At 46.1% G+C, this 12,188-nt stretch overlaps 1 protein-coding gene across 4 annotated transcripts in view; it reads left to right on the forward strand.

Annotated features, from left to right (window-relative positions):
* RIPOR1 (RHO family interacting cell polarization regulator 1) overlaps positions 1 to 12,188 on the forward strand; it is a 1,579,345-nt gene that overhangs the window by 1,475,467 nt on the left and 91,690 nt on the right. The gene's annotated exons all lie outside the window — the stretch shown is intronic.

The raw sequence follows: 12,188 nt of genomic DNA on the forward strand, positions 1-12,188 counted from the left end.
CTGCTCCAAGGCACTACTCCCCCCAAATACACACACGTACTAGTTGGGCAGAGTCCTGTCAGACCATGACGCATATACAGTGACCCTTTGATGGACACCACCCCCCCCCCCGTACCCACATGGAAGTTGCCTCAGGAATGCCTCACTGATCAGGTGTTCTGTCACACACATGGCGATCACATCCGGGAATACTTCACACTCAATGCAGGCACTGCCACATCAAGATTGATAGAATGGGACGCGTTCAAGGTTGAAGCCAGGGGCCACTGCATCCAACAGATAGTGGGAGTACAAAAAACACTAGAGCAATCACTACAAAATGCAGAAGCAAGGTTGGCGGGCTTAACAAAAAGCATGGATAAAGGGGAGGCTACCCCAGAGCAAGTGGCGGCAGCCAAAAACATCTTATGCGGAGATAATGAATATAACTTCAGGGTCTACGCCACCCGGGTACATCGTGAGGGTAATAGGACGGGAACACTCCTAGCCTGGCTTGCGAAACAGGGCACGGAAATACAACCAATCACCGAACTGATAGATGCGTCGGGCACCCCCAAACAGTCCCAAGTGGATATACTGAGAATCTTTTGCGATTATTACATGGGAATCTATCGGGCTCCACCGCCGTCGTCACGACCAGTGTTGTTCCAGTACTTCCACTCGCTGCCTCTACCCCGCATCCCACCAGCGGATGGGAAGGCTTTAGAGATAAAAATTAAACCCTCGAAAGTAAACCATACAATTAGAGCACTGGCACGACGTAAAGCGCCAGGAATGGATGGCTTTCCCCTCGAATACTATACCACTTTCTCTGTCCAGCTGACCCCACGGCTAGTGTCCATGTACGAAGACGCGCTACAACGAGCTCACTCAGGGAATCCACCCTGGTGACTTTCCTCAAACCACACAGAGACCCCACCCTACCGTCCTCATATAGACCGATCACCCTGCTTACTGCAGACTGTAACATTTTGGGAAAAATTTTAGCGGATCGCTATATCAAAGTCGTCCCGCAGTTGATCCACCCAAACCAAAGCAGGTTTCTCCCCAGGCGTAACGTTTCACAGAATATCCACAGACTCTTCCATACACAGGACAGCGCGAAAGATCAATTCCCACGCACTGCATGCCTAATCCTGGACCTTGAAAAGGCTTTTGATACACTACTATGGCCATACCTATTCACTGTCCTCCGAAAAATACGTGTCGGTCCGATCCTGATGGCATACACACAACTCTTCTATAAGGGCCTCACATCTTGGGTGAGAATAGGGAAGTACATTTCAACACCATTCCCAGTGGAGCGGGGGACTAGACAGGTGTGCCCCCTGTCTCCCCTCCTGTTTGCCCTGGCGGTGGAACCCTTGGCCATCCACTTGCGTCAGGGGGGCGAGGCATGGGTCATTCCAATAGCAGACAGTCTACTGCATGTCATTATAGGCAGAGACCTCCTGATTTATGTGCGGGATATCACGAGCGACCTTAAGCCAATATGGACAATTTTACAAAGCTTTGCAGAGGCCTCCGGCCTCAAGGTCAATTGGGACAAATCTACAATCTATCCACTAAGTCCACACCTGGCTCACTCTGAGGTATTGATAGGACACCACACACTTGGTTGGAACGTGGCGGCACCCCGGTATTTAGGAGTGAGACCATATCACTCACCCGAGAACCTCTATGAAGGGAATCACCACAAGACTTTGGCGGGGCTACGCATGGTGGTCGCCTTCTGGAAGACCTTACCCTTGGCCCCTATAGGGCGTGTGGCCCTAGCAAAGATGATTATGGTACCCAGACTACTTTACTCCTTCACTAATCTCCCGGTAATACCAACTCACTCCTTTTTTCCAGAGTTAGACGCACTACTCACAACGTTAATATGGGGAGGTGGTAGACAAAGAGTGGTCTTACATACACTATATTTGCCCACAACACAAGGGGGTGTGCGAGCTCCTTCTTTCAAAGCTTATTTCTTAGCAGCTCAACTTCAGTGGCTGTCTCATTGGACAGCTGAGCACAACATGGAAGAGACGTTCTCCAATGAAGCCAGGGTACCCATCCCGGGCCCTCGAAGAATCTTGATGCCGGGTACCAAACCCATGCGCACACACCCCCTACAGGTCTCAATAGCCCGCAAATGCATGATGCATGATACACCCGGTATTACACACTATTCTGAGCATGGGTACGGGGAGACACTTAGTCACCTGGCACTACAAAGCGATCCGGGAACTAATCACAGCCCCCTTACACGTCTTACGACAGAAATGGGAGGACGAGATAGGACAGGTGTTCCATGACAAAGAATAGGAAAAGGCATTAGAATACCCAAAAAAGGTTTCCAGGAACACACGATTCAAAAACATCCAATTCAATATTTTACATCATGCCTACTTAAAACCTTACCGGCTGTGCCGGTTTTACCCAGACACACATTTTGTATGCCCTAGATGCCAGACTCCTGAGGTGAATTTTAAACACATGTTCTGAGACTGCTTCACGATCCAACAATATTGGGATAGGGTGCACCGGACACTCCGGACAACAGTCAACCTCATGGCCATATCTACATGGGCGGCGTGGGCCCTGGGGATCTTCCGCAGGCGAAAGACAGAAAAGGTGCAATGCCGGTTTGCATCCCTAGCCATTCTTCTAGCGAAACGTGGAATAGCCATGCGTTGGCGAACCTCAACAGGTCCCCATGAGGCAGCCTGGGTAGGTGTCGTGAACAAATGGGGGCGGCAGAGGAAGAAACGTTGAGGGACGAGGAGGTGAAGGGGATACGTAAACATCCCATCTCTATGGAATGGGCACAACTATTATTCCAATTTATTCAGGAGGCGACGCCAGTGGAATCACCCGCAGCCACGCAATCCCAATCGCAAACTCCACCCCTGGCCCTCACGGTGCAGACGATGTCCAACGCACGACAGCCACGAGATACGTAAAAAGCGACTGTGCACTAAGACGTTACCGGAAACATACCCCTGTCCCGGACGGGAGGCACAACCCACTGGCTCCTCTCTCTCCCCCCGCCGCAGACACTGCACCATGCTAACGGCAACCCAGCATTAGCCACATAACAGATAGACAACGTGATATACTCCGAAGGCTCTCCACACCTCCCCGCGCTTTCCCCCTGCCCCGCCCCAGTTCACAGTTTTAGGTCCGCCCCCCCCCCCCCCCGGCACCCACAAAGCCGATCCACCCGCATTGGGAATACAATTCATAGACACTAAATAAATGGGTTTACGGGGATAGGGATGGGGACTGAACGCCGACCGATACTTCCGGGACACCCACATATACAGACACCAAAGAACCTATCACCACACATGGGATCCAACGGAAGGGTATTCCCCATTTCATCTTGCTGTATCCTACCTATGATGCAAACTGTATGATGTAATGTTTGTTACGTGCTGCAATGATACCATCCAATTACCTGCACTTACCTGTCAACATGTGTTAATAATGAGACACAACTATGTACCATGAAATGGAAAACTCCCATTAAAAAAATGTAAACAAAAAAAAAAGTGTGATCATGCACAGCTGGCTGTTGGCCAAGGACGTAAAAAGTGATGACCCTTACACAGAATAAATCTGCTGTGCCTGGGGACATGTTTATGTACATCAGGTACAGGGATTCAGATAGAAAACTAAGAGCCTGGTGTTGAAGAGATAGGAGCAAGCTATTAGGTAAAAGGTCACCTGTTTAGAATCATTATAGTTGTGTGGATGGGATAATGTATGTAAAATGGGGTATACAGACAGGGCAATCCTAAAGGACATGACACTAAACTTTGGATTAGGGTTGCATGCGACATGGTGTTGAATGCTGCGGGCATGTCTAGCAAAAACTAGCATGGCTGAATTCCCCCATCCAGAACAAGTCTGATTGAGATTGAAACCTCTATTAGTGCTGTTTCCCTGCCATGGGAAGCACGGAATCCTGACTGGAAGTGACCCAACAGTGATTAGGTTTCTAAAAAAGATACGAGTTGTCGATTGACTAAAATCTCTTTAATTTTTCCAAGAAAAGGGAGCTGTGATATAGGTCAATAATTAGCCATCTCTCATGGATCAACCATCTTTTTGTTTAGGATCGGTCTGACACGAGCTGCTTTCCATTTTACTGAGAAGGATTCCATGCTCAAAGAAAGATATAACAGGTCAGTGATAAAGGCGAGAAGTGCTGGGGCCAAGGTGGCCGTGATGTAACATGGGGCAGGATTGTCTAGTAATCCAGATTCGATCCTGTTAATCAGGACCAATACTTGTTCAGGAGTAACAAGGTAAAAGGATTTCAGAAGCGTGAGGCAGATAATACCCATAGAGTTAGGTGGAATCAACCCTTCTGGTTCTGAGTCATTAGGAAATGATTTTGAGATCTCAGAAATTGTTGCTTTAAAGTAGTTTGCAAGGTTGTCGCAAAGCGTCTGAGAAGCTGGAATTGGTGAGGCATAGATTAAGAGGTTGGTGAAATACCGCAAAATCTGTAGAGTTCTTTTGTTGAGTTTCCAGCGTGATTGATCTTGTCAGCTACGTGAGTCTTTCTTCTGTTTTTATGGTAATTTCCTAACGCAATTTTGTAAGTAATTTTATGCACTGGAGATTTCGTAGCTCTTCACTTGAGTTCTAGCTTTCTACAAGTAGTTTTTTCCCTTTTCCTGGACTCTGAGTACCAGGGAGAGGTTACATTCTTAGTTTTATTTCTGCTGAGTTTGAGAGGAGCAATGATTTCTAAAGTCTGAGTGAAAGCTCCTCAAAGTTGTTTAAGGCTGTGTTGATGTCTTCATATTCCCTCAGAAGAGCGGGGGAAAGGCCAGGGTAAATAGAGAGTGTACTGCCTTCCTCCTTGGTCTAATCAGTCTTGGGGCAAGACCTAAAGAATCCAGATACGAGATTAGGCATATCGTATCTAAGTCAGAGCTCGACTCTGCATGGTGGTTAAAAATCGCCAACCAACGTGAAGTTCTCTGATACTAAAATGTGGGGTGCTAGCCATTCTATTAATTTAGAGCTAAACTCTTTTTTTTAATTTTTTTTATTCCTGGCGGCAGATAGACTAAAGCACCCCTCTAGGTTAACTTTGACGATGTCTCCAACTTAAAGATAACCATCTCTACCCAGTTGGTGATACATGATTCATGATGACAGTGTGCACGTGATTGTTGAGGTCCTGAGGCGGAAGCCGGGACTGCTGCTTGAGTGAGACAACAAATTTTAATAATTCTAAACAGCTTTTTAAAGATTTACTTTTAAAAAGTGTTACTTTGTATTGTATGTGAACTGCTTTGGAAAAACCCAATTATAGAAGCGTAATTGTTTACTTGGCGAACGCTCACCTGGGCATTGAACTCTGCTCCTCCTGTTCCCGCCCCACGAACCCTGCTCGCCCCATCGCAGCCGACTAGGCGCTGCCAGGGACTAGAACGGAAGCCACCATCTTTGGTGAGGAGTAGGCGAGAGGCACAGTGCTCGGCCCCTCCCACCCCTAATCCTTTAAAATCGCGGACTCGGAGTGCGTGCACCGATTGACAGTGTGCACGTGATTGTTGAGGTCCTGAGGCGGAAGCCGGGACTGCTGCTTGAGTGAGACAACAAATTTTAATAATTCTAAACAGCTTTTTAAAGATTTACTTTTAAAAAGTGTTACTTTGTATTGTATGTGAACTGCTTTGGAAAAACCCAATTTTAGAAGCGTAATTGTTTACTTGGCGAACGCTCACCTGGGCATTGAACTCTGCTCCTCCTGTTCCCGCCCCACGAACCCTGCCCGCCCCATCGCAGCCGACTAGGCGCCGCCAGGGACTAGAACGGAAGCCACCATCTTTGGTGAGGAGTAGGCGAGTGGCACAGTGCTCGGCCCCTCCCACCCCTAATCCTTTAAAATCGCGGACTCGGAGTGCGTGCACCGATTGACAGTGTGTACGTGATTGTTGAGGTCCTGAGGCGGAAGCCGGGACTGCTGCTTGAGTGAGACAACAAATTTTAATAATTCTAAACAGCTTTTAAAGATTTACTTTTAAAAAGTGTTACTTTGTATTGTATGTGAACTGCTTTGGATAAACCCAATTTTAGAAGCGTAATTATTTACTTGGCGAACGCTCACCTGGGCATTGAACTCTGCTCCTCCTGTTCCCGCCCCACGAACCCTGCCCGCCCCATCGCAGCCGACTAGGCGCCGCCAGGGACTAGAACGGAAGCCACCATCTTTGGTGAGGAGTAGGCGAGCGGCACAGTGCTCGGCCCCTCCCACCCCTAATCCTTTAAAATCGCGGACTCGGAGTGCGTGCACCGATTGACAGTGTGCACGTGATTGTTGAGGTCCTGAGGCGGAAGCCGGGACTGCTGCTTGAGTGAGACAACAAATTTAAATAATTCTAAACAGCTTTTTAAAGATTTACTTTTAAAAAGTGTTACTTTGTATTGTATGTGAACTGCTTTGGAAAAACCCAATTTTAGAAGCGTAATTGTTTACTTGGCGAACGCTCACCTGGGCATTGAACTCTGCTCCTCCTGTTCCCGCCCCACGAACCCTGCCCGCCCCATCGCAGCCGACTAGGCGCCGCCAGGGACTAGAACGGAAGCCACCATCTTTGGTGAGGAGTAGGCGAGCGGCACAGTGCTCGGCCCCTCCCACCCCTAATCCTTTAAAATCGCGGACTCGGAGTGCGTGCACCGATTGACAGTGTGCACGTGATTGTTGAGGTCCTGAGGCAGAAGCCGGGACTGCTGCTTGAGTGAGACAACAAATTTTAATAATTCTAAATAGCTTTTTAAAGATTTACTTTTAAAAAGTGTTACTTTGTATTGTATGTGAACTGCTTTGGAAAAACCCAATTTTAGAAGCGTAATTGTTTACTTGGCGAACGCTCACCTGGGCATTGAACTCTGCTCCTCCTGTTCCCGCCCCACGAACCCTGCCCGCCCCATCGCAGCCGACTAGGCGCCGCCAGGGACTAGAACGGAAGCCACCATCTTTGGTGAGGAGTAGGCGAGCGGCACAGTGCTCGGCCACTCCCACCGATACGGCTACAAATGAATCCCCCCTACAGGAAGCGCAGCGGACGAGCGCAGCGGGCGCGTTGACGGCGCGTCGAAGACGCGCCAAAGACAAGCCCGTCTGCGCCCGTCCGTGCCTGTACGGGTCTAGGGGCTACAAACTCTGCCTCACAGACTAGTGACAGGTCAGATACACTGCGATTGACTTACTCTAAAGATGATCTTATGTTACTTAATACTAAACCCCTACAAGGCCACTCCCAATGTGCCAAAGTGGAGCCCACTAATATCATGGGCCCATTTGGTTGCCGGAGATGTAGATGGGACAATAAACCTAAAGACGACCTGATTTCAAGAAATTCTTCTAACCTTGAAATATCCTGTATCTATCTGAATACAAGATCTCTCCCTAAACACTCTATTGAACTTTGGGACACTCTATATCAAATACAACCGGATTTAGTGTTCCTTACGGAGACTTGGCTTGACACTCACAGTACTCCTGACATTGCAACGGCGCTCCCCATAGGTTACAAAATCTTAAACCTCAATAGACCCAAAAAGAAGGGTGGAGGGGTAGCCTTGCTATTTAAAGAGAAGTTCACTTGTACCCAAGAAGTGCCTACACAGGATAGCAAACATGAAGTAATGATTTACTCAGTCTTTTTAGGCACTTATCTACTGATGGGAGGAGCTATTATCTATAACCCTCCAGGAAGCACAGTAGAATTTAGTACGCAGCTTCTCTCTCAGATACTTCCTGCTTGTCTAAAACATAAAAACATCTTAGTATTAGGAGACTTCAATGTACATTTTGAGTTACATACTAACTCACTTACTAAGCATCTTGCAGAGAACATGGGAAACCTGCAACTAACACAAATAGTCAACCAGGATACACACAGAGCGGGACACAGGTTGGACCTGATATTTACGAACATTGAGACCACAATCATTAATAACATTGTGCCTCTTACATGGACTGATCATTTCAGGATTGACTTCAACATCAGCCTACCTATAAAAAATACGAGACCAACGATACAGACCCCAGCTATAGCCTGTAATTGGAAAAAATTCTCATTGGAGAAATTCCAACAGCACTTTCACTTTAATACTAATCTAGGCTCCTCTACTGAACAAAAAATCTACTGTCTACAAAAAAGTATTGGGGATGCACTTGAACACTGCTCAAGGAACGCTACTAAAGCTAAATCCAGGCGAACGGTGTCGGAAAAATGGTATGGCCCAGATCTTAAAATTCTTAAAAGAAAATGCGCTATGTTGGAACATAAATGGAGGTTAAGTAAAACCTTGAATGACAGATCCATTTATAAACAGGAACTGAAAGCTTATAATGCAGCCATACGGAAAGCAAAAAAAGACTACTTCTCACAGCAAATATTTGAACATAAACATTCCTCTAAAGAACTTTTTAAAATTGTTAGAGAACTCTGCATTCCCACTAGCCTCACAACAAACCTGTCACCTTCACAGGAAGGATGCAATAAAATCAGCAATTTTTTCTTCGATAAAATAGATAAACTTTATTCATCCTTCTCCAGTAATGACCAGAAAGTGACAGAGCATCATATTGATGCAGAGCCTTGCTCATTGGCCAGCTGCCCTGTCTTTGGCCCTTTTTCAGAGGAAGAAGTAACCAAAGTCATGTCTGAAATTAAATCGGGCTCTCCACTGGACCCATGCCCACACCACATTTTCCTACAATTAATCCCTATAATTGGTCCAGTAGTGACGCAAGTATTAAATCAGTCTCTAGACCAAGCGGAATTTCCAATCATCTGGAAAACAGCAGTAGTGACTCCCTTATTAAAAAAAGCAGGTGGGGACATAAACAATCCAGCCAACTACCGGCCCATCTCGCAGTTGCCATACCTCTCAAAGGTGTTGGAGAAATTGGTGAACAAACAACTGTCAAATTTTTTGGAAACGAATAACTTGCTCGATGTTTCGCAGACGAGCTTTAGGTCTAACAACAGTACCGAGATAACTCTTCTGGCAGTACTGGATGACATCAGAAACCAGGTTGATGTGGGTAAAACGGTGGCCCTGATATTGTTAGACTTATCAGCTGCTTTTGATACCGTATCCCATAACCTTTTATCAAGAAAGTTAGCTGCAAAAGGAATACAGGGAAAAGCCCTGACTTGGTTGAACTCTTTTCTATTCGACAGATCGCAATCTGTTCGACTAGGCAGCTATACCTCCACTCCCCGAAAGATCAAGTATGGTGTACCACAGGGGGCATCATTAAACCCAACACTATTTAATGTTTATGTTTCATCGTTAGCCACCATTGGGAAGAAGTGGGGCGTTAACATCTGCTCATATGCAGATGATACGCAACTAATGATTGCCTTAAATGGTGAAGAAGGCTCCAAAAACAGACTGCTCAACTGCCTCACTGAACTATCTAGTTGGATGCATAATCATTGCCTGAAATTAAATGCCGACAAATCGGAGATTCTATTGTTCGGCGGTTCCCAACAGCTTTGGGATGACACTTGGTGGCCTAACAGTCTTGGTACACCCCCCAAACCAACTCAGACGGCGAGGAATCTGGGAGTCTACATTGACAATGCATTGTCAATGAAAAACCACGTAACTATCATTTGTGGCAAAGGCTTCGCGATACTGAAAATGCTACGAAGAGTGTTTCCCTGGATTCCCCTGGAATGCAGAAAGATCCTAGTCCAGTCACTATTAATTAGTAGACTCGATTACGGGAATTCCCTATTCGTCGGCATGGCGGATTACCTATTTTCAAAGTTACAGCTTGTTCAGAATGCGGCAGCAAAAGCCGTATGTAACAAAAGAAAATATGACTCCGCTGCAAGCTGCTTGAGAGCCTTACACTGGCTGCCAATGAGAGAAAGAGCCTCTTTCAAAATGCTGTGCATCACTCACAGAGTACTTCATGATACTGGCCCGACTATCCTAAAAAATAGAGTCAATTTCTATGTACCAAATAGAAATCTTAGATCTCAATTCACCGCAAGAGCGGTAACCACCCGTATAAAGAAGGCTAGGATGGGAGGCCGTGCCTTCTCATATTTAGCTGCAAACTTATGGAACAATCTATCAATAGATTTAAGACTTACTGACGGCTACCTTACCTTTAGGAAAAAACTCAAAACTATGTTGTTCCCTAACACTCATTAAAACCATCACCGACCTATGTCAGCTCTCTGTACATTGTTTAATTTTAGCGCCATGATATCCCTTGGGATGAATGATAGCGCTTTAGAAATACTTTTTACCATTACCATGATTCTAAGAGCATTATTTTAACCATATTTCGGAATGCAGCTTAGACTGTCTATTGAGCCCAATTAGACTGTAGTCAGAGGGAAATGCTATAGAAATGCAGGGAAGTGCTGCAGGGTGAAGCCATGTTTCTGTGATGAGGCAACTATCTAGTCTTTCTGTGTACAGAAGGTCCCATAGTTCCAACGCATGTTTAGGGATGAACGAGCATTCAGATAGAGAACATGCAACCGTGAGGTAGGTGGCACGAGGGTTTCTGGCAACGCTACACTGTCTTTTACATGGCCTGACCATCATAGTTGTTATTTCGGAGGTTGCACCTTTCCTGGGAGGTAAAGGAGAGTCAAAAAAAGGACAATATTTACAAATGTGGGGGCCATCCTGTCGGGGAGATAATCCCCCAATAGGGCTGGGAGTATGTCTCCTTTTTCCCTTTAGGTCAGCACTTGTATACAATATGATGGTCATGATCTTACCATTAATGTGCAAGAGGCAGGGTTTCTGACCTGGCTGAGTGCTTTAGTTTTATGGGAGGGGCAGTGCTGGATTTTCTGCCCTGGTGGGGGTAGGAGGGTTAAACATGGGTGATTGTGAATAGTGTCGATACAGGGAACATGAGGACCTCAGAAAGGCGGGACAGAACATCTTAGGGAGAAGTGGAGGGTCTTGTGGCAAAGAAGCGGGTCTTGCAGGAGACACTTTGGTGAGAGGCTACCTATTACTGTGCGCAAGATGGGACCGAACACAATCAACTTCGTCACATGGAATGTGAGGGTATTGACCACTGCAGACGAGTGGTATAAAATGTTAGCCCTCTTAAAATGCAGAAGTGCCCATGCTGCATTTCTGCAGGCTAGATGGCTAGGCCAGGTAGTGGCAGCAGAAATGTCCTCCTTTACAAAGGGAACACTGATCTAGATATACCCTTGGGGTTCCAATTGAATTTGTTATTAAACTCCTTGACAAAGAGGGTAGATTTGTCTTTATCAAAAGTCTACTTAATGGAGCATCAGTGGTGTTGGGATGCTTATATGCCCCGCATATTAATCAGGTACATTGTTGCTCAACACTCTCTAAGCTATTAGCAAACCGACCCCAGAACACTCATTTTGGTGGGGATTTTAATAGGGCCCTGGATGCACAAATTGGTCGGCCCTGCCCCCGTTATCGTAGGCACCAGCCATTAATAACCAGAGTTATTAAAGAGTAGATAAACCATTGGATGTTGGTTGACATGTGGAGGTTTGTAAGGGAATTCTCATTCTATTCCTCTGTTCATAATGTACATGTTAGATGGGACCTCAGAGCACGCTTGAAAACATTGGTGCCAGAATCGGGCAGTGTTGAATATCTAGGATGGACCATTTCTGAACATAACCCAAAATAAATGACTGTTAAATGGCAAAGGTGGTTAGTGCTGGTTTGGACGTGGTGCCTGCAGAGTTTGAGCCCCAAGGATTCTCCATTTTGCTCCATGAATCACCAAAGTGGTGGTTCAGGGACATAAGGGCATATTTGTTAAAAAAACAAATCACACAATGCAGGGCAGCAAGCAAAGTTCCTGCATTGCATGAACGGGAGAGAGCTGAAGAGTGTCATATATACTTACATATGGCACTCTTCAGCTCTCCCTGCCCTGGCACACTTGGTGCAAGGTGCCTATGTTATGGCCAGGTTTGTTTCTGTACAGGAAGGGATACCTTGCTGCAGAAACACATTCCTTAGAGGCATATTCCTCTTATAATGTCTGCTGTAGATTTCAGCACACATGGAAAGAGGAAGTAATGAGGAGAAATAAAGATATTTCTCCTCATTATGCCTCTATCGGGTAGGCATACCATTTTGGCTCAAACCTAGCTTTACAAGCCTATGTAAATATAGGTTTG

This window comes from Triturus cristatus, chromosome 12 (assembly GCF_964204655.1).
Source record: "Triturus cristatus chromosome 12, aTriCri1.1, whole genome shotgun sequence".
In the NCBI taxonomy this organism is placed as follows: Eukaryota; Metazoa; Chordata; class Amphibia; order Caudata; family Salamandridae; genus Triturus; species Triturus cristatus.